The sequence below is a fragment of the Nicotiana tomentosiformis genome, chromosome 5 (assembly GCF_000390325.3).
Source record: "Nicotiana tomentosiformis chromosome 5, ASM39032v3, whole genome shotgun sequence".
Lineage (NCBI taxonomy): Eukaryota > Viridiplantae > Streptophyta > Magnoliopsida > Solanales > Solanaceae > Nicotiana > Nicotiana tomentosiformis.
This window is the reverse complement of record NC_090816.1, coordinates 136,946,193-136,973,833: the sequence shown is the minus strand read 5'-3', so window position 1 is coordinate 136,973,833 and position 27,641 is coordinate 136,946,193. Positions and strand designations below refer to the sequence as shown.

The window sequence follows — 27,641 nt, the reverse complement described above, 5'->3', positions numbered from 1 at the left end:
CATGCCATATGTCAAATGATGTGGCAATCCAAATCAAATAAATGAGCCAATAAAATCGTACCACATGTCAAGAAGGGATGGCAATCCAAGTCAAATCAACAACCAATAGAGCGGTGCCAAGTGTCTAGATGGTATTGGTCAGTTCAAACGGATCAATCAAATCGCAAAGCCACACCACTTCCTACAACTATATATAGAGGTCTTCATAAAGGTAGAAGACACCAGAACTGATAACAAGAAGCAAATAGAGCTCGTGAATCAAACACCGTAAATTTCTATACAAGCTACAAGTTCAAGCACTCAAGCTACAAGTTCAAGTTCAAGTTCAAGATCAAGAACGAAGCCTAATCAAATATCAAGGCGTTGAAGATCAAATTGCTTGTTCGTGATCAAATCCAAATTCAAGCTCAAGAAGGAGATTCAAGACCAAGCTCTACAAGTCCTTGAATCAAAATCAAAATCAAGCTCATCAAGATACTTTATATTCTTGAAGAATCGGAGGAATACCATAGAGATTGTAACACTTTCATTTGTTGAAATCAAATACTAGATTTGTTACGCAATTTTCCAGTCTTGATTATTTAGTTTTCTCGACGAGAAAATTTGTTGTTACAAATTTCTGGCACGGTCAGTGGGACAATCTCTCCCTCTCATCTCTTCAAATTACCAAATTTCAAGAACACAGAAATGGCTCCTAAGAAGATCAACTTCAAACTCACTACTGCTAAGGCTGCGGATTCCAAGTTTTCATCTGATGTGGAAAACTTGTTGGATGCTACTATGGGAAGCGTAGGACCTATCACTAGGAACAAAGCAAACTTGCTGGGACAACAAGCATTTCAAATGTCATTTTCATCAGTTCTTATCTTTGATTTTTGATCCTCAAAGGGGGCAAGATCAATTCCAACTGAATTGGAAGAAGGATCGAACATTGTTAAAATCGTTGAGAAGACATTGGCTCTACTTAGCCCATCTAGATCTAAGAATCTCATCACACATGATGATGATGATGATGTCTTGATTACTAGATCTGCTCCAAGCACTTCACGTGAGTTGTTCCACTGAAAGTATGGTGTAAGAGAAAATCCAGGCTTTGCTCCACCATCCACGACGGTTATCCAAGCAATGGTGACTAACACTTTAACTGTTGAAGAACAACTCGCAAATTTAACAAAGGCAATTGAAGGGTTAACGAAGTATATGCAAGATCAAGATAATCAAATTGTCAAGCTAACAGATAGAGTTGAAAGCATGATGGAGGGAGATTCAAGTCATGCTCCTGGAAAGCTCCCTATGATGCAAGATAAAGGAGACTCATCTGCAAGGCAGACACCGACTCCTAAAGAACTTCAGATTTCATCTGATGGGGTTATTCCCATTGATCAATTAAAAGACTTCATCATGGGAACCATCAAAGATAAGTACAATGTTACTGCCAAGTCTTCTCTCACATATGCGAAGCCATACACTACGAGAATTGATAGTTTGAAGATGCCTGTAGGTTATCAAACCCCAAAGTTTCAACAATTTGATGGTAAAGGAAATCCAAAGCAACATATTGCACACTTCGTCGAAACTTGTAATAATGCTGGAACCTATAGAGATTATCTTGTCAAGCAATTTGAATGTTCCTTAAAAGGAAATGCTTTTGATTGGTACACTGATCTCGAGGCTGGTTTTATCGATAGTTGGGAGTAACTTGAATATGAATTTCTCAATCGCTGTTATAGCACAAAGCGCATTGTAAGTATGGTTAAAATCACAAACACGTATCAATGGAAGGATGAACCAGTCGTTGATTTAATCAATCGATGGAGGAATTCAAGCCTCAACTGCAAAGACAGACTTAGCGAAGCTTCTTAAATAGAAATGTGTATCCAAGGAATGCACTGGGGACTCCGCTATATCCTACAGGGTATCAAACCTAAGTCTTTTGAAGAATTGATTACACGTGCTCATGATATGGAGTTAAGCATGTATTCAAGTGAAAATCAAGGGGCACCTATTATGAACCTCGTAAAGTGAAGGATAAACAAGAAATAAAGAAAGGAGGCAAGTTCGTGCCTAAGTCTGAGAGCAAGGAATCATTGAATGTCAATGCCTCGCCATTAAAGGTCGCCATTAAAGTATGAAGACAACGTCCCTACAGGATAAAGCTGGCCGAAAGTTAACTCTAAAGGAAATGCAAGCAAAAGAATATCCATTCTTGGACTCTGACGTTCCAGCAATTTTTGAAGAACTCCTTGAGTTGAAACTCATTGAGTTACCTGAAATGAAGCGGCCAGGCGAAGCTAGAAGGACTAATGATCCAAATTATTGCAAGTACCATCGGTTGATTGGCCACCCTATTGAAAAGTGCTTTATCTTCAATGAGAAAGTCATGGGCTTGGCCGCTGAAGGAAAAATCTTGCTCGAGGATGAGAAAGAAAGTTTGAATCAAGTCTTTGTCAGTTTTGTTTCACTTGATCCCATTATCCTTTGCATTTTGTCTAAGTACATGAATGTGATGGCATCCAAACTGCATCATCATGAAACATGATTAAATTTGGTGACTTTGAACCTATCGATGTGAGCAAACCATTGCTTTTCCCTATAGTGAATAAAGTAATAGTGGAGGAAAGATCTCAAGAGAAAAGCGAATCACGTAATGGTCAAACTGATGATGAAGGTTGGATTCTTGTGACTCGGCGGAGACGCTGCAAGACAAATTCACAAAGGGAGTCAGGTACGCTATTGACTAGAGGGAAAATGGTGAAAAGACCCAAGAAGAAAATGATAGAGAAGAATTGGAAGAAAACAAAAATATACGATAATCACAATCAAAGGCTACGTCGTCTAGTAACATTGGATGAATTCATGCCAAGCTGGTTATGCATGCGAGCTCATGTAAAGATATCAAGGCCTCATATTGTAAGATAGATGAAGAAGAGACAAAGAAGGAGGATCCATCATTGCTGCCACCTCCCTTGCCTGAAAAACTCACTGAGAATTCTGAAGAAATGGACATTTGTGATGCAAAAATCACATTTACTAATGATGATCTCTTTCTTGGTGAAACATACCATAATCGTCCCCTATTTATGGTTGGCTTTGTGAGAAAACAGAGAATAAGTAGAATCTTGATCGATGATGGATCTGGCATCAATATTCTCCCAATTCGTACTGTCAAAGAGCTTGGCATACCGATGGATGAACTTTGTGAAATTTGTTTGATGATTCAAGGGTTCAATCAATGGGAGCAAAGAGCTATAAGGGCTATCAAATTGGAAATAAATATGGGAGATTTGCATTCAAGTGCATGGATACATGTGATCGATGCAAAGACCTCATATAATATCTTGTTAGGAAGTCTAGGGATACACAAGAACAAAGTGGTTTCATCCCCCTACCATCAGCGCTTGAAGTACTGTGAAGATGGTGTCGAAAAGAAGATAGTTGCTGATGATAAGCCCTTTACCGAGGCTGAATCATACTTTGCCGATGCAAAATTCTACTTAAAGAATTATGTCTCGAAGGAGTTTAAGGTTGATGACGTGATGCCAACCAAAAGTATTGCAAAGAAGGTTGATGTCGCAACTGCAAGGAAAAGGTTACGATTGAAAAAGATATTGTGCTTTATGATAGAAACAAGATAAATGAGGCATCTTCAAGTAAGAAAGTGACTCCCATTCTTCGCTATATCTCAAAGGCAACGAAGGTTGAATATCCATCTTCTGAATCGTAAGGTAATGTGTTAGGAGGTTTGACCCTTCATGTCAAGCAAATTGATACAACTAAGTCGTCCACAAAGTTTCTTGAAGGGTTTGTCAAATCATCAAACCCTAATTCGCTTCTAAATCTAGCAGTTCCTGCAAAGCGCACAAATGATGGCTTTGACCCAAATGCCTACAAGTTTTTAGAAAAAGTTGGATATAATCCAAATGAACCATCCAAGTTGGGAAAGCTCCCACATGAAGCTTCAAACCCTACTCAAAAGATTATGATGGAAAAAGAGTACCCCTTGAAGCAATCACGTGAAGGTTTGGGTTACAAACACCCCCGCCAATCCGTATCTCCATTAAAAGGTCAAGTTGTAACTACATTACTGCTAAAGAAGTGTCTATGATGCTTAACAAGAAGCCTTCTATGTTTGATCGACTTACAAAACCAAGGACTTCAGTATATGATAGGTTGGGACCATTGAAGAAAGAAAACAAGCGTCATAGAGGTAATAGAAGGATTTGAGCACCTATCCTAGCTAAAAAGGAGATTTTGACCACAGACTACCCAAGTCTGATTCCTTCTAGAATGAGGCGAGAGACCAAACTTGTAGTTTCATACGGAGAGGTCCTCAAAGCAAAGGCTCATACTATAGTCCACACTAAAGAACGGGAGGCAGATGAAGAAAGTGTGGGGTCATCATATCATATCACCATTCATGACGAACAAAATGCTTATTTTATACGAAAGTCGAGGAAATGTGCCTTGATATTCATGTATGTCATCACATATCTTTCAATGATGGTGATCCTGAAGAGGATGAAGACGCTAAATATGCACCACCTGAGCTTGAAGAATGGGTGAAGATAACGGTTGATGCACTAAAAGAAGTCAATCTCGGAATTGTTGAAGATCCAAAGCCCACATATGTAAGTGCCTCTCTAACTGGTGATGAAGAGAGTAACTATATTGAGCTACTAAAAGAGTTCAAAGATGTATTTTCTTGGAATTACAAAGAAATGACAAGGTTAAACCCCAAAGTGGTTGTTCATTATCTTGCTGTCAAACGAGGTGCTCGTCCTGTGAAGCAAGCACAATGTCGCTTCAGACCTGAACTAGTTCCTTTGATTGAAACCAAAGTTAACAAGCTTATTGAGTCTGATTTTGTTCGTGAAGTTAAATATCCTACATGGATTTCAAGCATCATCCTTGTAAGAAAGAAGAATGGTCAAATCCGAGTTTGTGTTGACTTTAGGGACCTAAATAACGTTTGTACTAAGGATGAATTTCCTCTTCCTATCCCTGAGCTCTAATTGATGCCACAACTGGATACGAGGCGATGTCATTCATATATGGTTCGTCTGGATATAATCAAATTCGCATGGCACGGAAGGATGAAGAACTTACCGCCTTTTGCACCCCTAAAGGTATATACCGCTACAAGGTAATGCCTTTTGGTTTGAAGAATGCTGGTGCTACATATCAATGTGCTATACAAAATATTTTTGATGACATGCTTCATAAAAACATGGAGTGTTATATTGATGACTTGGTGGTAAAGTCAGGGAAGAAAGATGATCACTTGGAAGATTTGAGGATGGTATTTGAACGACTTTGGAGATACCAACTCAGAATGAATCCGTTGAAGTGCGCCTTTGGAGTTACTTCTGGAAAGTTCCTTGGTTTTATTGTTCGACATCGAGGTATCGAAATTGATCAAACTAAGGTGGATGCTATCTTGAAAATTCCCGAGCCTGCATATTTTAGAATATTTATTTCGAATCTGGCTGGAAGATGCCAACCGTTCAGTCACCTCATGAAGAAGGGAGTTCCTTTTGAATGGGACCAAGCTTGTAGGAATGCTTTTGAAAGCATTAAATCTTATTTGATAAAGCCTCCAGTACTGGCAACTCCCATACCTAGAAAGCCATTAATATTATACATTTCAACACATGAAAGGTCAGTGGGAGCGCTTTTGTCTCAAGGAAACAATGAAGGCAAAGAAAATGCACTTTATTACTTGAGTAGGATGATGATGCCAAATGAGCTCAAGTATTCACCTATTGAGAAGTTATGTTTGGCACTTGTCTTCTCTATTCAGAAGCTGAAGCATTACTTCCAAGCTCACGTTGTGCGACTCATCTCAAGAGCAAATCCTATCAAATTTGTCATGTCTAAACCTGTCCTAAGTGATCGATTAGCGAGGTGGTACCTCCAATTTCAAAATTTTGAAATTGTGTATGTTCCTCAAAAGGCAATAAAAGGACAAGCATTAGCAGCTTTCCTAGCCAACCATCCGATTCCAGACGATTGGGAGTTGTCTGATGAATTACCCGATGAAGATGCAATGGTCATAGAAATTCAACCTCCTTGGAAGATGTATTTTGATGGCGCTACACATCGTGAAGGAGATGGCACTGGAATAGTGTTTATCACTTCTCAAGGAGAATTTTTGCCATATTCTTTCATCTGACATAACGATGCTCCAATAATGTTGTTGAATATCAAGCGCTCATACTTGGGCTTGAAATGGCTATGGATATCAAACAATTGTAACTATAAGTTTTTGGAGACTCCAAGTTAGTGATCAATCAGATTTTGGGTAGCTATGAGGTCAAGAAGCCAGAGTTGGTGCCATATCACAAATATGCTCAAAGATTGGTAACTTGGCTTGGAGAAGTAACTATTCAACACGTGCCGAGAAAGAAAAATAAGAGAGCTGATGAATTAGCAGCCTTAGCTTCTACATTATCTTTGCATGATCAGACACAAGTCGTTGTTTACCCAAGATGGGTAGTTCCTCCACCAAATGACTATGAGGAAGAAGAAAGCGAAGTTGAGCATCTTGCTTCCGTTCTTGAGGTTGAAATTGAAGATTGGCGACAACTATTAATCGTTTATCTTTGTTACAGGATATTGTCGGAAAATCCTCGAAGAAAGACAGAAATCCGAAGGAGAGCCCCTCGTTTTCTTTATTAAAAGAATACACTCTACAGGCGATCATTTGATGGAGTGCTCCTACATTGTTTGGGGGATGATGAATCCCTTTAAGCCTTGTAAGAAGCACACTCTGGAGTATGTGGTGCACATCAATCTGGGCCAAAACTTCATTTCCACATAAAAAGAATGAGGTATTATTGGCCAACCATGGTGAAAGATTGTTTAGATTACGCTCGAAGGTGTAAAGCTTGCCAATTCCATGCTAACTTCATACATCAACCACCTGAAGTATTACACCCAACTGTTGCTTCTTGGCCATTTGATGCTTGGGATTTGGATATTGTTGGTCCATTGCCAAAGTCTTCTGGTGGACATCTATACATTTTGGCTGCAACTGATTACTTCTTGAAGTGGGCTGAAGTTGTTTCTCCTAAGGAAGTAAAGAAGAAAAATGTGGCTAACTTCATCCCAGTCAATATTATTTGTCATTTCGCCATTCTTCGATATATATTGACGGACAATGGTAAGCCATTCGATAACAAGCTTATGAATAAAATATGTGATCTTTTTGGCTTCAAGCAACGCAATTCCTCCATGTACTATGCTGCTGCCAATGGACTTGCTGAAGCATTTAACAAGACGCTCATCAACTTGTTGAAAAAGGTTGTCTCTAAGTCTAAGAGAGATAGGCATGAGAGAATGGGAGAAGCTATTTTGGCATATAGGACTACATATCGCACACCAACGCAAGTGAATCCTTATTCACTTGTTTATGGAGTTGAAGCAGTCCTTCCACTTGAGTGTCAAATACCATTGTTGCAGCTTGCCATTCAAGAAGGACTCAGTGATGAAGAAAATGCTAGGTTACGCCTTGAAGAACTAGAAGCTCTTGATGAAAAGAGGCTAGAAGTTTAAAAAGGCCTTGAATGTTATCAAGATTGCCTGTCTCGATCTTTTAACAAAAGGGTGTGCCTTAGATCTTTCCAAGTAGGTGACCAAGTTCTTGTGGTCAAAAGGCCTATTATTACCTCTCGTCAATCCGGGGGCAAATTCTCTGCTAAGTGGGATGAACCATATATTGTACAAGAGGTATACAAAAGTGGCGCTTACAAGATAATTGACTGAGAAGGTTTGCGAATTGGACCCATCAATGGGAAATTTATGAAGAAATACTATCCTTGAAGAAAACAAGTATGCTCCTAGACGCACGAGCATAAACTGCATGTTTTTCCTGGCACGCAAGATTATAAACTGTGCACGGCCCCAAAAAAAAGAGTCCGCTAGGTTGAAAACCTCGAAAGAGGCGGCCTAGGCAGTTAGGACATTAAAAAAAAAAACTCACCCATTTCGAACTACGGAATAACTTGATCCTCTTCACGGAGGTACGTAGGCATCTTAGAGTTTCATTCTAAGTTTAGTCATATGAGTTCAAAAATATATATTACCCAAGGCATTGTTTAAATGAGGCATGATGGAATATAATTAACTTGATTGACACTTGAAAATTAGGTGTACATGAATTCTTTCGTTGAACCCTCTGTCTTACAAGATATTGATGGCTCAATGGGGGCAAGCCCTCCATGTCAAATTAAGGTCTCTGATCGAATGATTGTAGTCTTTTAGCAAAAGGCTAAAGGCTAAATCTTCATGTTGAAATCTTTAAATTTGCCAAGTTGTCAGGTTGAAGCCTCCAAGTCTGCCACGTCTTCAAGTTGAATACTTCAAGTTGGCTATATATTCAAGTTGAACTCTTCGAATTTTACCTTCAAATAGAATTCTTCATATCCACCAAAATTCGAGCTGAAATCTTCAAGTCTACCAAGTCTTCAAGTTGAATCATCAAGTTAAAGTTTTCAAGTCCATCAAATCTTCAAGATAAGTCTTCAATTCCATCAAGTCTTCAAGCAGAAGTCTTTAACTCTGCCAAGTCTAAAAGGTTGAAGTCTGAAAGTTAAACTCTTCAAAGCCACCAAGTCTTCAAGTGAAAGCCAACCAAAAGCCACAAATATGGTCTTGAAGTCTTTAGATCAATATAGCCTTTAATTCTGTTTAGTTGGAAGCTTAAGCATAACTCCAAAGGTGTGGTCGAAACCTTGATATAGTCTGTACCATTTTCACATATTTATAACTTGAATTCTTTGGAGGAATGAAGTCGTTAATATATTTTATTGCATGCCTTGATTTATATTGGAGAAGGATGATTCTTCAACTATGAGTTTTTCTATGCTAAGTGAAGTCTTTTAAGTTGACTTCTTCTTCTACATGCAGAAGAGAAGTGAGAAACATATCTATATTGTGAGCACCTAATTTTTGACTGTGCTTGAATTTTTTCCCACTCATCTCATCAATACCTCACTTCTCACTCCATCTTTCCCGCTCCCATCTTTCCATGCGTGCCTCCACTCCACTTTTCCCTGTCCCCACTCTTTGTCCCTCACACTTTGTCCCTACCCCACTTCCCCTTATCCCCCATGCGTATCCGCCATGCGTGTCCCCCATGCTTTGTCCTCCACTCACAAACCCCATACCCGAAATCAGCCATAAAAGCGCACAACAACCCATCTTCCAAAATAGGGGTGGTTTTTTTCTGATAAACACACACACGAAAGGGGAAATGAGGAACAGATCTAAAAAATTATAAAATGACTGAGAGAGAGAAACAGGCAGAGGGGATTAGAAACAGAGGAGCACAACACAAAGAAAATTCGAAGCTCCGCCATACCCTGACTCCTTTTTCTTCTCCGTCAAAAGCCTCACGACCACAAAAACCTCACCTAATCAATTGTGCTTGAACCATAAATAAAAAAAAAAGCTTTGTCCGTTAATATTTCCCGATCCTAACACCATCGTTATCTAGCGCCGCAACACATGCAAAATTTTAATTCTCCGATTTCGGTGCATACTGATCTTCACGTAGAGTTGAGGAAAAACTCACAAATAGAATTTCTCCGCTAGTTTCCTTCTCAATATCCGAGTGGGGTTTTAGCGAGGTTCCTTTGAGGTCGCCGACGTGGTTTATGGTTTGGTCTTAAACGGGTCGAGGTCCCTGTCTTGATTCGAGTTCATTTTTTGTTGCTCTGGACTGGTTTCGAGACTCCGTGTATTTGAATCATTGGCACTCAATTAAAGGTATATTCCTCACTCTGTTTCTTCTTAGATTTTCAGATTTCAAATTGTTTTGGTATTTGAATGGAATATTTATTTGACTGTGTGTTTGCTTTTTGATCTTAAGTGAAATTCTTGTGTTTGGCCTAAACTTTGATGAGATTAATCCGCCAGTCAGTTTAATTGATCCTCTTGCTAAAAATATTGGGTCATGAATCATTGATTTTAATCTTTAAATGTTTGGAGTCTTTTATTGCGTTCGTTGGTTCTTAAGTTCGAAGTTTGACCCCGTAGATGTGTGATTAGTTTGGTTATCAGTAAATTTCTCAACAAAGTTATATTGACTGAAGAATATTTGGTTAGTATATGAGAGTTAGTTTGGGGTTTAAAATTGTTATTAATTACCATTTAGGCAAATGGTAGAACCAAAGACTTTTTCTAACAACAATCAGTTGTTAGAATTGTCTTAAACTTCAAATAGCCAATATTATGTTTGCTTCTCTTTTCCTATTATTTTGTTGTGCAATCTTCTATCTTGTATGCATGTTTAGATGTTTTCCTCTATAGTTTTATTTGATTTTGTTGGTATGGTTCGTACCTATTTTGGATAGTTTGGATCATACGGAGGGATGCAGGTATAAAATGAAAGGACTCAATTTGATTTTCCAATAGTTTTATTTCCTTGTTTCTCCCTTAGTAGCATGCTTTAGGCGCGATTAATAATAATAATCACCGTAGCTATGGGTACGGTTCCTGTTGCATAGTCGCGATACATAAATCCCAATTCGAGTGTACGTTTCACGTGACTCGACCAGAACTTCAAATAATAATAAAAATTAACATGTTGTAAATCGCGAGTGCGTTTCACGTAGTGCGATTCGCAATGTGTAAAAAAACAAACGAGTGCGCGACATCGCGACTTGTTCAAACGAATTCCATAAATAATTAAAAGCGGTTGAAAGTAAAAAATGCATAATATATTTAAAACATGTAATAAGTGAGATAATTAAGCCAGATATTAATTGCTAAGCGACCGTGCTAAAACCACGAAACTCGGGAGTGCCTCACACCTTCTCTCAGGTTAACAAAATTCCTTACCCGATCTTCTGTGTTCGCAAACCATGTATATAGTCAATTTCTTCTATTTGGGATTTTAAAATAAACCGGTGACTTGGGACACCATAAATTATTCTAAGTGGCGACTGTGAATAAATAAATAATCTCATTTCGATTAATGTCACTTTAATTGTAAAAACTCCCCTATCCCTCGGGAAAAAAAAGGGTGTGACAGCTCTGGTGACTCTGCTGGGGACTGGAACCCAGAATATCTAGTTCAGGGTTCAGAATTCGAGCTTAGAATAACTGTTATACTTGGCTTTCTTTTACTATCTTATTTTTACGTGTTTGAGTCACATGTGCTACTTGTCTGCTCTTTACCGCTTTGATATTGTTGAACTGTATTATAAATTGTCTTCTTGCGCACCTCCTCTGAGTCTTCTGAATATAACCCTGGAATCGCGGATACGCGCCCCATTCATTTTTGAGATAAAACCGGTGGGCCTGGGCTCCCAATGAAGGATTATTAGTCACCCATATTTAAGAACGGGGAGAGTACAGTAGTTAAGCCGGAGAAGTATTGCTTCCGGTACGCTACCCCTTTCCAACTCGAGTTATCCGCTTATTTTATGGTCAGTCTAGATACACCTCACCCCCTAGGATTTAAAAAAAAAAAAAAACTAGAAAAACAAGCCACATGCCTGGTTATCCCTAGTAGGATCGTTTGTTGCATCATGTGCATTTGAATTAGCGAAGCTCGGCACAGGGGTCGGGTCCATATAAGACAGGTATCCGTTTTGAGACCATCATGTTCACATATGTGCTACTTGCTGCATCATTTGGAAGGCTTCCTTGCATTTGTTGACCGGCTTTAGAAAATTAGTTAAGCAGAATTTCAAAATAATAATAATAATAATAATAATAATAATAATAATAATAATAATAATAATAATAATAATAATAATAATAATAATAAAATCATTCCCCTAGTTTTGTACAAATAATTCATTTTTACTAAATAAGAGGGGGGGGGGACTAATTCCAGTGGGGTACGTAGGCAACCTTCATCGGGTTCGACCCCATTTTTGCAAGAGTTTTCGAAATCGATGTGTCCATAATACTTTTCAATTATTTTTTTTTATAAATCGATAGTTTTGCTGCTTTTTGTCTTTTTCATTATTTTTGTCTTTGCGTCCGATCATGTTTTTCAATATAACCTCAAAACCTTCTTCGGAACTGCCGAATGACTGTTTTCTTAAATATAGCTAATATTTTACCATTTTGTCCCTATGTCGAACCATTTTTGCCGAAATAGCCTTAAAACCTTCCTCGGAAGTGCCGAAGGGCTATGTCCGTAAAAAGTGGTTACTTTGCTCGTTTTTAACACCTTTTACCATTCCGTCTTTATTTTTGACCGTTTTTGTCGAGACATCCTTTAAGCCTTCCTCGGAAGTGTCTTAGGGTTATTTTTGTTAAAATAGTCATTTTGTTTTTGCCGTGTTGTCCTTTGTTCTTGGCCATTTTTTCCAAGTCAACCTTATAATTAAATGGTTATTTTTCGTAAAAATAAATTTTTATTTATTTTTATCCACTTATCCATGTGTCCGGATGTTTTTTTTCGAGACAGCCTTAGTACTTTTCTTGGAGGTACTGAAGAACTGTTTTCATAAAAATAACCATCTTGTCCACTTCGTCACATTTTATCTTTTTGTCCTTTGTCCGGCCATTTTTGTCATGTATTTTTTCCTCGACGAGATACCTGAGTAATCCTTCTAGAGTCTAGCCTTCCTCCTATAAAAAGTTTGTCTGTTGTCTTGTCCAAAAGTCTGCTTGGTGTCATTTCTTTGAGTTTATATTAGGACTTGACCTTATAATGTTATTTATCAAATACGATAGGGATTCAGTTAGTGGGAGACCTGACAAGAGGCCGAGGGATGAAGAGCACTCACCGTTTAAGATTGTCAACAAAGTGCCTAGTTTATTGAAGCGATGGTGGAACAACATGGATGGGTTTGAGTAAGGAAAGATCAAGGGTTATTTGAAAAACTTGGTAAACATTATGGAGATTGAGCCCAAACGAAAACTCATCGACGCTTTGGTTTATTTTTGGGACCCGAAGAATAATGTGTTTCGTCTCAATGGGTTTGAAATGAGTCCCACCTTTGAGGAATTCGCTGAATATACGGATCTGGGGCATAAGAGTCGAACAAAGAGACTTTTGGCTCCCAGGGATGTCACTGCTACCAAATTCCTCGAACAGATGTGGATCAGCCACACCGAGATAGCACATGTGGTACAAGGGCAGGTCCGCCTAGATTTCTTGTATGACCGGTACTGACATGAATGGGGATTCTCATAATATAGGACGAAGCTGGTTAACAAACAGAACCAACACACATGGCTAGGCCATGGACGGAAAGCATTCATTGTAGCTTTCTTGGGGTGCATGGTCTTCCCGAGAGAGGATCGGAAGGTCAACATTCGGTTATCTGGGATAGTCACAACCATGATGAAAAGAAATGATTCCTCCATTCTTCCTATGGTGTTAGTAGATACCTTCCGTGCCTTGACCAGGTGCTGGGAAGGAAAAGGTTACTTTGAAGGCTGCAACCTCCTGCTCCATATGTGGTTCATGGATCATTTCTTCAGTCGTCCTTATTAGATAGACCACCGTACTTGTTGGGGTAATCATGTTCGCCAGTATAATTCTAGATTGAAGAGTGAGTTGGAGATTCGCAGTTTTCCAGAAAGTGTCCAAGATTGGAGGAAGTATCTTCAGTCCTTAACAGATGATCAGTTTACATGGAATTATCCTTGGTTCACCGCATAATATGTCATCTATAAGTCATCTTTCTATCCGTTTCTAATCTTGATTGGGCTTCGGGGTTATCAGCCATATGCTCCCATGAGAGTTCTACGTCAGTTGGGTCACAAACAAATAGTTCCCCCGGTAGAGACTATGGAAAACTTTATCTGGGAAGCAACATTAGAGGATCCCATTCGTGAAGCTTATGCTCAACATGTTTGGAATGGCACTAAGATACTCGAGTGTGGCACCATGGTGGCAGATCGAGAACGGGGTGAGCTGAATCCTTCTTATCTTGAGCGGTTCTTTAATCAAGATGCTCTCACAGATAGACCAGGGATAGTCGTGAAGAGCACCGCAGAGTAGGAGGCTGGGATTCGAAACAGAGTTGGGATGGCTACGGAAGAAATGAAAAGAGATTATAAATCTGCCTTTGGAGCACTTCAAGAAGAGCTCGGCATTGTTAAACTAGATAGGGATCTGTTGTATGATGTTTTTGAGAAAGAGAAAGCTCAGTGGGAACGTGTGAAACAAGCACCCAAAGCCCAAATTCGAAAGAATAACATAGTCACAACCGCTCAGCAACAACAAGAGAAAGAAGCCTAGTTCAGGGTAGTGCGTGATCATGAGAGCATGATTTACGCTCCACTAATCCAAGGTCTAAGGGATCAGTTAGAGGGAGTTGAATCAAGTAAGGAGCGCCAGATCGCCGAATTTGAAATAGAAAGACACCACTATCAAAAGGTGATCAATCGGTTAGAGGGGGAGTCAATAGAAGTTCGGCGCCAGAGAGATATGGCCTTGGAGCGCGAGCATGATGCGCTGGATCTAGCCGAAACTCGTGGTCAGCAAAATCAAGATTTGCATTTGGCTCAAGAGCACATTAAGGGAAAGATCCTCGAGGTAGCCACATATACCTCCCGAGCTTGCAGGAGTTGCCAGGGAATAACGCCAGAGCGGTTTGCATTGAACGTCACCCGTCACATATCTGCAGACTTAGAGTGGATATACCGCGACGTTGGGGGTCATCTGCAGGAATAAGCTCCATGACTACAGTAGTGCTGGTGTATTCTCCTGTAGAATATTGGATCTTCTTTTAGCTGGCAGTCCACTTTGATTGTTCCTTTGTGGTCTTTGAGTCTATAAGAGTCTAGTGATTTGAGTCTTGTTGTTTTGCATTTTAAAAGTCTGTTTGAGTCAAGTCTGGTCTTGTTTAAATGTTGATCTTTATGTAATTCTTATTTTTGAGTCTTATATCAAAAACAAAATATATAAATATATATAAAATTTGAAAATCAATGAAAAAGATTTTGAAAAATTCGAAATTGAACCAAAGATGTTTGTTTTGCAAAAAAAAAAAAAAAATACGGTCGTGTCCTTGAACTACGTAATGATCTAATTCATGCGGCGACATGATACGTAGGCAACCCACAAAAGGTTCGATCAAAATATTTTTCAACGATTCCAAGTTAAAAATGAGGTGAGTAAAAAAAAATAAAAAAAAAAATATATATATATATAAGAGCGACAATAAGAAGCGACCTGATAAGCCTGAATGAAACATGAAGCCTCCAAAAGCATGTTAGAAATAGTGATAATGATAGGAGCATGACATATTACGTGTGATTCATATCTATAAAATGCTTAACCCTAATACGTTTGTTGTCTCTTATATCAGTAGTAAGCTTAAGGTGGTTGGTTTGTGGTAAAACTGGCAACACATCATTACTTCACCAGATCTAAGGGAACGATAGTAATGGTTAACGAGGATGTAATCGAGTTGGTCAGTGACGACCCCCAGGGTCAGTCAGTTGAGCAAAAGTCAGAGGAAATAAAAACATTGAGACAACAATTGTCTGATATATATCAAGCTTGGGTTTCCGGTCAGCCTCCACCCCGGGGTCCCTCAGAGGGAACTTCCACTATACCTTTGGCTACTCAAACACCGCTCCATACAATGAGAGATCACATTCTACCACCAGGGTATGTGCCAAACTACAGCCTTCATGCTACTCCCGGTACCTCTAATGTGCGGCCTCCAGTCGTACCGGTCAGGAATACTCCTCTCATTGTGTCCGGCGCACAGGTATATACGATCCCACCCCTACCTATTATGACGAGGAAAAACAACGAGCCATCATCTCATGCTTATGATTGTCAATACTACTCTCCAAATGCGGCTTTCAGGGTCTCAGCTCCATACAATCAGACTCCTCAGTACGAGTCACCAGTGGAAAATGAAAAGCATGCCAAGATGGTTGAGCCAGATGAGATGGCCAGGAAAATAAAAAGTCTTGAACAGAACATAAAGAACATACAATGACTAGGTGGTCACAAAAGTATTTCATTCAGTGATCTATGCATGTTCCCTCATATCCATTTGCCACCAGGGTTCAAGACCCCAAAATTTGAGAAATATGATGGACACGATGACCCTATCGCCCACTTGAAAAGGTACTGCAACCAGCTGAGGGGTGCAGGTGGAAAAGAAGAATTACTGATGGCTTATTTTGGGGAAAGTCTTGTGGGGGTATCCTCCGAATGGTTCATTGACCAAGATATCTCTTACTGGTATGTTTGGGATGACATGGACCAAGCATTTGTTAAACAATTTCAATACAACATTGATATTGTGCCAGATCGCAATTCCCTATCCAATATGAAGAAAAGGCCGACTGAAAGCTTTAGGGAGTATGCAATCAAGTGGAGGGAGCAAGCGGCTAGAGTTAAGCCGCCCATGGATAACCACAAATTGATCACTATTTTTCTAGAGGCTCAAGAGCCTGATTACTTTTAGAACATGATGTCCGCGATGGGTAGACCTTTTGCGGAAACGATCAAAATAGGAGAGGTGGTCGAAAATGGCCTTAAGACTGGCAGAATTGTAAGTCAAGCTGTTGTCAAAGCCACCACCCAAGCTATCCAAAATGGGTCGGGAAGTTTGGCAAATAAAAAGAAGAGAGATGGAGGGTCGATGATGACTTCGGGATCCAGGGAAGTTCAAAGAGGGGCATCGCACCCTTATGTGCAAGTTCAGCAAGGGCAATCTAGCTACCCTCAACATTATCATCCCCCACCAATTCCTCAATACTCTGTGGGCCTACCACGATATACAGTGTTTAATGGTCAATCCTATACTCCGCCTCCCAATCAACATGTGCGGGCACCAGCTCCAAGGATCCCTCGACCCCAGCAGCAAAATTTTGGGACACCCTACAATGCTCGTCCGATGGAAAAATTCACTCCATTGGTTGAATCATACTCTAGTTTGTTCCAGAAGTTGAAGCAGATGGGTGTGATTAGACCTATCACTCCCCACCATATGCATCCCGATTCACATAGATTTCAAGAAAATGCTAGATGTGAATATCATTCAGGTTCCCCGGGGCATAGCACTGATGACTGTTCGACTTTGAAAAGAGACATTGAAAGACTCATTGCTGAAAAATTGATTGTAGTGACGAATGGTGAGGACCCTCCTAATGTGACCAACAACCCGTTGCCAGTACACAATGATGTTCATTTTGTGGGAATGATTGACCGAGATCGAGAATACAAGTTGGTTGGTCAAACAGAAATGACAGTGGGAACTATTCAAGAGGGAACCAAACTCGAAGTAAGTCCAAGCCGAGATGTGTCGTTGATTGTGAAAGGCGCCCCGAGCTCAGAAAAGGTAACTTTATTTGTTCCCAATGTCTCAAGGTTAGAAGTTTGATCCAATGTTCCAAGCCCAAAGTTATATGTCCTTGGAGGCTACCCCATCACAAGGCAGAATCAGGGCGGTACGAAGGGTATAACAGAGTCGATCATAAACAAGCCTTCCATACAACCCCGTGTGACAAACACGAAAACCATTCCTTTTAACTACAACAAAATTGTAGTAACCTACAAAGGCAAGAAAATCATAGAAGAAATGGGGGAAACTGGTGGTTTGACTCGATCGGGGAGGTGTTACTCTCCAGAAGAGTTGAGGAAGTCCAAGCAAATCAGAGAAGGCCAATTGCCAATAAAGAAACCAGTCACTAAAGAAGAGGCGGAGGAGTTTTTGAAAAAGACGAAAGTTCAGGATTACTCAATCATTGACCAGCTGAGAAAGACTCCTGCCCAAATCTCTCTACTATCTATGCTCCTACATTCAAAAGAGCATGCCCGTGTACTAATCAAGATCCTGAACGAGGCACATGTCTCAGAGAAGACCACAGTGAATCAGTTAGAGAAGATGGCCAACAGTTTTTTTTGAGGTGAACAAAATCTCCTTTACTGATGATGAACTCCCCTAGGAGGGAGTCGGGCACAATAGGGCTTTGCATGTGACAGTTAAATATGAGGGGCACTACGTAAAGCGATTCATGGTTGATGGAGGCTCGAGCATATATGTATGCCCTTTCTCCACCTTACAAAGCATGAAAATTAATACAGATAGAATTCGACCCAGCAATGTCCGCATCCGGACTTTTGATGGATCATCGGGAGACACCCTTGGGGAGATTAGCCTTACAATGACAATTGGGCCGGTTAATTTTGAAATTATCTTCCAAGTAGTGGACATGAAAACGTCTTATAACTTTCTTCTTGGAAGACCATGGATCCATACGGCTCGAGCTATGCCATCCACCTTGCATCAGATTCTTAAGTTTGAACATGACAAGCAAGAGATTATTCTTCACGGAGAAGACGAATTCTCCATTTATAAAGATCCGTTAATTTCGTGTATTGAGGCCAAGGAAGGGTGCGAGTCCATTGTTTATCAGGCTTTCGAAGTGGTTGCTGTGGACCATGTTGAGGAAGGAAAGCCCATTCTGCATCCTCGTCTATCCTCCACATCTGTAATTGTGGCTGCACTTATGCTGAGACAAGGTTATGATCCGGAAAAAGGCTTGGGGGCATCATTGCAAGGAATTTCGGAACCCATCTGTGATGACCCAAAATGTCATCTTTAAATTTAATAAGTAATTCTGTGTTCTAAGACCTCGAAAAGCACTATTTATCATTTCTCGACTTGCGTGCGCAGTCCGTAAAATTTTTTGAAAAATTTTCATGTGAAAAATAAATTAAAATGTGAAATAGAGTTTTAAAACTCAAGTGAGTTGACTTTGGTCAACATTTTTAGCAAACGGACTCGGATCAGTATTTTAACAGTTTCGGTAGCTCCATATCATGATTTGGGACTTGGATGTATGCCCGGAATTTCATTTGGAGGTCCCTAACTCAAGTTATGACCATTTAACAGAACTAGCAATTTAAAGGCTAAAGATTTCCAAGTTTGACCACGAGGTTGACTTTTTGATATCGGAGCCAGAATCCGATTCTGAAAATTTGAACAGCTCTGTTATGTCATTTATGACTTATGTGCCAAATTTAAAGTCATTCCGGATTCATTTAATATGTTTTGGCACGAGATTTGCAAATTGAAAGTTTAAAACTCAAAGTTTGAATCAGGGTGTGAATTGTAATTTCAGCGTTGTTTGACGTGATGCGAGACCCCGAGTAAGTCCATATTATATTATTGGACTTGTTGGTATATTCGTACGGGGTCCCGAGTACCCCGAGAGTGATACAGATTGAAATCGGATCAAGAACTGGACTTGAGCAAAATTTGTATTTTTTTTCCTTCTGCTGTAATCGCACCTGCGGATTTTTCTCGCAGGTGCGAGCTCGCAGAAGCGAGCCTTCGATCGCAGATGCACCCCGGGTGTTGCTGGGTATTGATTATATTTCATGATTCCATACTCGTTTATATCATGAATCCATGAATTTATGGAAGAAAAATTAGATTTTTCTAAAATCTTCCAAAAAACGAAAAGTTAAGATTTGAAGGTCCATTTGATATCGGAATTGGACAATTTTTGTATGGTTGAACTCGTATCGGAACGGGTGTTCGGATTTCACGAGTTTTTCCGAGATTTGAGACGTGGGTTCCACTGTCGAATATTTAAATGAATTTCAGATTTTTATCCGAAAAATTAGTAAATTCATATGGAATTAATTTCTATTATTCGTATTGAATATATCGAATTGTTTGTGAATAGATTTGAAGCTTTTGGAGACAAATTTAAAAGGAAAAATTGTGGTTGAGTAATTGATTGAGATTTACAAAGCGAGTGTCGTGATTAACCTTGACTTGAGGGAATAGAACCCTTAAATTATTTGTTATGTGAATTGCCTGTGAACGATGTATAGGCGAGGTGACGAGTATCTATACGTCGTCAAATTAATTGTTTGCCTGCTTACTTGAAAAAAAATTATAAATTATTTTCAAATCATAAATTAATTATTATAATAATTATTTCTCTCCTATTCTTTGTCAAATATTAATTCTTGAATTCCTGCATTAATTGTTACATGCTATTTGAATTATGTGTTTTAATTGTTATTTGACATTTAGCATATTAAATACTAAACTGTCTATTTTCTCTCTAATCTCCATAATAATTTGCTATTTGTCATTGTTTGTTTCATAATTAAATCATAATTATTGTATGCTTATTGTCTTATAATTTTATATCAATTGTTGCATTTATTGGGAAAATTTCTTTTATAAGAATTGGTAAATGAATATGTTGGAGGAGCGGGTTGCACGCCGCAACATGATTGATTATAATGAATATATTGGAGGATCGGGTTGCATGCCGCAACAGACTTATTTAAAAGCCAACATACATATATATATTGGGGGATCGAGTTGCACGCCGCAACAAACTTGATTAGAATGAATATTTTAGAGGAGCGGGTTGCACGCCGCAACAGAATTGAATGTGAATATATTGTGAGAGAAGGTTGCACGCTGCAACAGAATTGATGGAAATGACAATCGGTTATGACTGCTGAGTTGGCTTCAATTATTATAAATGAATTACCTGATTTATTTTTGTTATTTGTTGTTGTTATTAATATTGCGTACAGGTTAATGTAAGTGGACCGCCTTAGCCTCGTCACTACTTCGTTGAGGTTAGGCTCAGCACTTACCAGTACATTGGGTCGGTTGTACTGATACTACACTCTGCACTTCTTGTGCAGATTTCAGAGTTGGTCCCAGCGGCGTGCCAAAGACTTGCTCGAATTTCAGCTACCAGAGGAGACTTGAGGTATAACTGCATGGCGTCCGCAGTTCTGAAGTCCCTGTCTATTTTACTTTAGCTGTGTGTTTATTTCCAGGCAGCTTTATTTTATTCAGACATTTATTTATATTTATTCTAGATGCTCGTGCACTTGTGACACCAATTCTGGGATGGTATTTAGACACCGTTATTTTTTATGGATTATTTCACTATATTTCAAACTTTTCTTCCGTTTTTGTTTCCTTGATTATTAATAATTTAAAAATTATTTAAAAATTGGTTAATATTATTCTAACGTTGGCTTGCCTAGCAAGTGAAATGTTAGGTGCCATCACGGTCCGAAAGAGGAAATTTCGGGTCGTGACACCATCTATCCCTTTAGCAACAAGGGTACTTTTGGCTTAGGTTTCAGGCCAACACAAGCAAAGGTAGATAAAGCTAAGCACCAAAAAAAGCATGGTTGGGTCTTGCAGTAGCCCATCCCTCACATTTTGTACACTTTTGTCAAGCCACGACTCCAGGAGGGTCAAAATTCCGCGGCGCAGGAAAACATTGATGAAATTTGCCATGGCCTTAGCCAGATATTTTCTGAAGTGAATATGATCCAGGTTGGTGAAGGCACTAGTCGTACCGATATGCAACTAATTGGCCCAGACACCATGCTCAGCAATTGGGAAGCAACTCTTCTCCCCACAAGGAAGGAGTCTTGGTAGTTTGCTTTTTGCAACTTCCTTTTGTATTTTGTGTTACTTTCAGGGTTGTAATCCAAACATCTCAGTATGATTATTTTGTTTTGATGTTAACCCTTCTATCCTTTCAAATTCAATGAAATGCAGTTCAATTTCGTATTAAGTATAATATCTTTTCCTTTTCCTAATTCTTGTCATTTTGTTTCCATTTCAGTTTTGTTAATGCCGGCTTTAATAACATGACATGCATGCGAAATTCATGCCCAGATCTTAAAAAGTTGTCTAAATTCGAAATAATACATCAATAGGTCGAATATGATGAAAAGGAGGTTGTTGAGGAAATAAAAAGAGAGTTGGAACAATTTGAAAACAAGCCTAGGCCCAAACTCAATGAAACTGAGCCAATTAATATTGGAGGTCATGAAGAAGTCATGGAAATAATGAACAAAAAACTAGAGATGCCTTGATTCAAATTTTATTTGAGTACAGAGATGTGTTTGCTTGGTCTTATGATGATATGCCGAGTTTAAGTGCCGATTTAGTGGTTCATAAGCTTCCCACATATCCAGATTTTCAACCAGTCCAACAGAAGCAACGAAAATTTAAAATACACATGAGTGATAAAATCAAAGAGGAAATAATGAAGCAACTGAGCGCCAATGTAAGAGCCGTACGATACACCACCTGGGTGGCAAATGTTGTGCATGTGCCAAAGAAAGACAGAAAAACCAGAGTCTGTGTTGACTACAGGGACCTGAACAAAGCAAGTCCAAAGCATAATTTTCCTTTACCAAATATCCACATACTTGTAGATAACTGCGCTAAGCATGAGATACAATCTTTTGTAGATTGCTATGCCGGATACCACCAGATTCTAATGGATGAGGATGATGCAGAAAAGACCATTTTCACCACTCCATGGGGTACCTATTGTTACAGGGTCATGTCATTTGGTTTAAAGAATGCGGAGGCAACTTACATGAGGGCCATGACCACCATTTTTCATGACATGATGCACAAAGAGATTGAAGTATATGTCGATGATGTCATCATAAAATCAAAGACACAAGCTGATCACATGCGTTATTTGAAAAAGTTTGTCAAACGACTTTGAAGATATGACCTTAAGCTCAATCCAGCCAAGTGTGCATTTGGGGTGCCATATGGGAAACTCCTTAGTTTTATAGTCAGCCGGAGAGGCATCGAATTGGATCCATCTAAGATGAAGTCCATTCGAGATCTGCCACCCCCGAAGAACAAAACTGAAGTCATGAGTTTGCTCGGGAGATTGAACTACATCAGTAGGTTCATTGCTCAGCTCATAAACACGTGCGAGCCCATCTTTAAGTTGTTGAAAAAAGATGTTGCTATCAAGTGGACGGACGATTGCCAAAAAGCTTTTGACAGGATCAAAGATTACCTGTCAAAGCCCTCTGTACTAGTCCCACCAGAACCTGGTAGGCCTTTGTTTTTATATCTATCAGTGATGGATAATTCCATTGGATACGTTCTGGGGTAACATGAGGCGCCAGGAAAAAAAGAGCAAGCAATTTATTATTTGAGCTAGAAGTTCACCAATTAAGAGGTTAAGTATACCCTTTTAGAAAGAACATGTTGTGCCTTGACTTAGGTCTCTTAGAAGCTAAGGCATTATCTCATGGCATACACTACTTACCTCATATCCAGAATGGATCCTTTGAAGTACATCTTTCAAAAGCCAATGCCCACTGGAAGGCTTGCAAAATGGCAGATTCTGCTCACAGAGTTCGACATCGTCTATGTCACTCGCACCGCAATGAAAACACGGGCTTTGGCAGATCATTTAGCAGAGAATCTAGTTGATGATGATTACAAGCCACTGAGCACATACTTCCCAGACGAAGAAGTCATCTCAATAGAGGAAGTAGTTTCGGATGACATCCGTGTATGGAATATGTATTTTGATGGGGCTGTCAATATCAAAGGAGTTGGGATCGAGGCAATCCTTATCTCACCTATTGGACAACATTACCCTGCAACGGCCCAATTTCGTTTATTCTGTACCAATAATACGGCAGAATACGAGGCTTGTATAATGGGTCTAAAAATGGCCCTCGATTTGGATTTGCATGAACTATTGGTTATGGGAGATTCCGACTTGCTTATCCGGCAAGCCCAAGGTGAATGGGAGACACGAGACATCAAGTTTATCCCATATAGACAATGTGTACAAGACTTGAGCAAGAGATTCAAAACCATCGAATTCAGGTATATCCCCAGGTTTCACAATGAGCTAGCCGACGCCTTGGCTACCTTAGCCTCGATGCTCCCTTATCCAGGCAATACTCATATTGATCTATTGCAAATTCAAGTTCAGAATCAACACGGCTACTGCAATACTATTGAGACAGAACTAGATGGTGAACCTTGGTATCATGACATAAAACGATTCTTGAAAATAAGGGGACACCCAGAGGATGCCCAGGGAAATCAAAAAAGAACTATAAGGCGGCTCGCCGGCAGTTTCTTCCTGAATGGGGAACTTTTGTACAAAAGGACCCCAGATTTGAACTTATTGAGATGCATAGATGCCACAGAAGCTGAGCGGATCATGAGTGAAGTGCATTTGAGGGTATGCCGACCTCACATAAATGGCTATATTTTGGAAAAGAAGATTCTACGGGTAGGGTATTATTGGCTTACTATGGAGCGAGATTACTTTAGTTTTGTTCGCAAGTGTCACCAATGCCAGATTTATGGTAACTTGATTCACTCGCCTTATTCGGAGTTGCATCCTATGTCCTATCCTTGGCCTTTAGTTTCTTGGGGAATGGATGTTATTGGGCAAATCGATCCAAAGGCTTCAAATGGGTATAGATTCATTCTGGTCGCCATCGATTACTTCACCAAGTGGGTAGAGGCAGTTACTTTCAAGGCAGTCACAAAGAAAGCAGTGCTAGACTTTGTTCATTCCAATATCATCTATCGCTTTGGTATCCCAAAGACCATTATAATTGACAATACAGTTAATCTAAATAGTCATCTGATGAAGGAGGTATGCGGGTAATTTAAAATTGTGCATCGCCATTCTACCCCCTACCGGCCTAAAGCCAATGGAGCCGTTGAAGCAACTAACAAGAAAATCAAGAAGATCCTTAGGAAGATGATCCAAGGGTCCAGGTAATGGCATGAAAAGTTGCCTTTTGCTCTTTTGGGATACTGCACGACTACTTGCACATCTGTGGGTGCAACTCCTTATCTGTTGGTTTATGGAACTGAAGCTGTAATACCGACTGAAGTCGAGATTCCCTCTCTCCGAATCATTGTGGAATTAGAGATTGAAGACACCGAGTGGGTCAAGACCAGATTAGAACAACTAATGTTGATTGATGAAAAACGACCAGCAACAGTGTGTTTTGGCCAGTTATACCAGCAAAGAATAGCACGCGCTTATAATAAGAAAGTGTGCCCGAGGCACTTTGAGGTAGGCCAGCATGTTTTAAAACGTATCCTTCTGCACCAGGTAGAAGCTAAAGGAAAGTTTGCCCCGAACTGGCAAGGACCCTACATCATCAAGAAAGTATTACCAAAAGGGGCATTACACTTGGTAGAAGGAAGAGGGACTGGTACCAGACATGGCTATTAATGCAGATGCAGTCAAAAGATATTATGTTTGATACATACCCACTGTAAAACTTCCACGCATCAATTTTCTCAGATCGAGATAACGAATGCTATCTTTTGCTCGCTACCCCAAATAAGTGTCACCATTTTGTTAACCTTTTTTAAGCCATGTTTGTTTTCTTGGTTTTCCCTCCTTTTGGAACCCATGTAAAAAAATAATCTTCTGAGTCATTGAACTACGTTCGACTTGATTCCAAAAGGATACGTAAGCAGCCTCTCCCTGGGTTCAGTCACACCAAAACAAAAATCCACATTCTCCCAAAAGTTGAAACTAGGGCAAATATTATAATGGTTCGGCGATGATTTCGCCTGAAAGGTCTCAAAGTTGTAATTCAATCCAAATTCTTTTTACCCAAATCCTTTTCAAGTCCTTCCGATCAATCAACGAGAATATTCAAGAATTGAAGGATACAGTCATTTGGATCTGATACAACTAAAATGAGAGAAATAAAATGAGAGAGTCTTATTAATGAAAACTCCCACGGGCACCGCAGGGCGATGGCGAGCATAGAAAATGAAAATGAGAGAGTCTTGTAGTGAAAACTCGCAAAGAGTACTATAAGGCGATGGTGATAAAATAAATGAGAGAGGTCAGTTAGCGAAAACCCGTAAAGGGTGCTACTAGCCGAATGAGGGTCTTTGATACTCCGGTATGAGCACAACCAAGACGGTTTCAAGATGAACATTTGCGACGGATTTTGAGAATTAAAGAGCTCAGACGGACCAAGCTTCTAGTTCAAAATACATGTCGTGATTCATTGAAGTCGGCACATACCTCCAGATAAGTCTCCCTGTTCCCCTCCCCCGAAAGGGGCACTTTTTGTTTAGACAACATTCCTTTTTTCACTTTCAATTACTTTTCTATTTTAACCCATAAGTTTTATTTGAGTCCTTTTTCGGTCTAATCTTACATCAAAAGGAAAGAAAAGAAATGGCTGCAAAACTGACTACAGCTTCCCTGTAATACCAAGCATAAGTTGGGGCATATACGACATTGATGAAGGTACGAATCCATATGTGATCTCTTTTGATAAGACGAACAAAACGTCTCAAAGAAACTGAAAAGGTCGCCTAAGCAAGACTTGCTTCGTGGGAAAAGTTGATAAGCACTACAGACACGAACTGGTACTAGGTGTAAGAAAACTAAGTTCGATTTTAAAGGAAATTTGCCTTGCCTTAGGGACAAGGGTTTGCGGTACCATGGACATCCGGATATGAAACAGTCGGGGGCAACATCGGAGAGCCAAGGTCTCCAGAAGCTATACAGAGTATACAAGCATCTCAGTATCGTACTGGCAGAATCAGTCCTCCTACAGCAGTGGCCATGACTTCAAGCTACTTAGGGCATCGAGGCCACAAACCGACCACCATTTTTTTAAACTCAAATTTTTTCTTTGTTTGTAGCAGGAACAAAATAGTGCAGAATGGCAATTCCTAAAGGACGAATGTCACCAAAGTTAAGTTTCCTCAAAATCTCCACTTTCCTTTATTTTTAGCATGCATCACTACTGTTCATACCTCTCATTTTTGTAGCTTAACCCAGGTAGAACTTTTTCACCTAGGGGGATTCGACTCATATTTCCGGGTAAAAGTACTCTTCGCTCATGCTTGTTTTTCGTAGTTTAACCCAGGTAGAACATTTTCACCTAGGGGGATCCAACTCATAGTTCCGAGTAGAAGTACTCTTCACTCAGGTTGTTTTACGTAAGCCTAACCCAGGTAGAACTTTTTTTTTCCTTGGGGGATCTAGCTCATATTTCTGGGTAGAAGTACTCTTCGCTCAGGTTGTTTTACGTAAGCCTAACCCAGGTAGAACCTTTTCGCCTAGGGGGATCTAGCTCATAGTTCCGAGTAGAAGTACTCTTCGCTCAGGATGTTTTACGTAGCTTAACCCAAGTAGAACCTTTTTCTTAGGGGGATCCAACTCATATTTCCGGGTAGAAGTACTCTTCGCCCATGCTTGTTTTTCATAGTTTAACCCAGGTAGAACTTTTCCGCCTAGGGGGATCCAGCTCATAGTTCCGAGTAGAAGTACTCTTCGCTCAAGATGTTTTACGTAGCTTAACCCAGGTAGAACTTTTTCGCCTAGGGGGATCCAGCTCATAGTTCCGGGTAGAAGTACTCTTCGCTCAGGATGTTTTACGTAGCTTAACATAGGTAGAAACTTTTTGCCTAGGGGGGATCCAGCATTTTATCAGTAATACAGGGCGCCAACCCCTGGTTACATTTTCTTTTTAGTAATACAGAGAGCTAATCCCTGGTTTCATTTCCTTTTCAGTAATACAGGATGCCAACCCCTGGTTACACCTCTCTTTTAGTAATACAAGGCACCAACCCTTGGCTACATCCCTTTTCAGTAATACAGGGCACCAACCCCTGGTTACATCCATTTTCAATAATACAGAGCACCAATCCCTGGTTACATTTCCTTCTCTGTAATATAGGGTGCCAACCCCTGGTTACTTTCTTTCTTCGTAATACAGGGTACCAACCCCTGGTTATATTACCTTACCAGCATATGATACACTAATCCCTAGTTGTGTTTTCCGACATAGGGTCACCACTCCCTAGTTGATGATAGTTTAGACATAGGGTCACCACTCCTTAGTCTCTTTGCCAGTACAG

General features: G+C 39.8%; 1 long non-coding RNA gene across 1 annotated transcript in view; it reads left to right on the top strand.

Annotated features, from left to right (window-relative positions):
• The first annotated feature begins 251 nt into the window (after positions 1–251).
• Positions 252–27,641, top strand: part of LOC138891692 (uncharacterized) — a 33,941-nt gene continuing 6,551 nt past the window's right edge. The window contains exon 1 of the long non-coding RNA XR_011408057.1: positions 252–311. This is a non-coding gene — a long non-coding RNA (uncharacterized lncRNA). The remainder of the gene's footprint in view (positions 312–27,641) is intronic.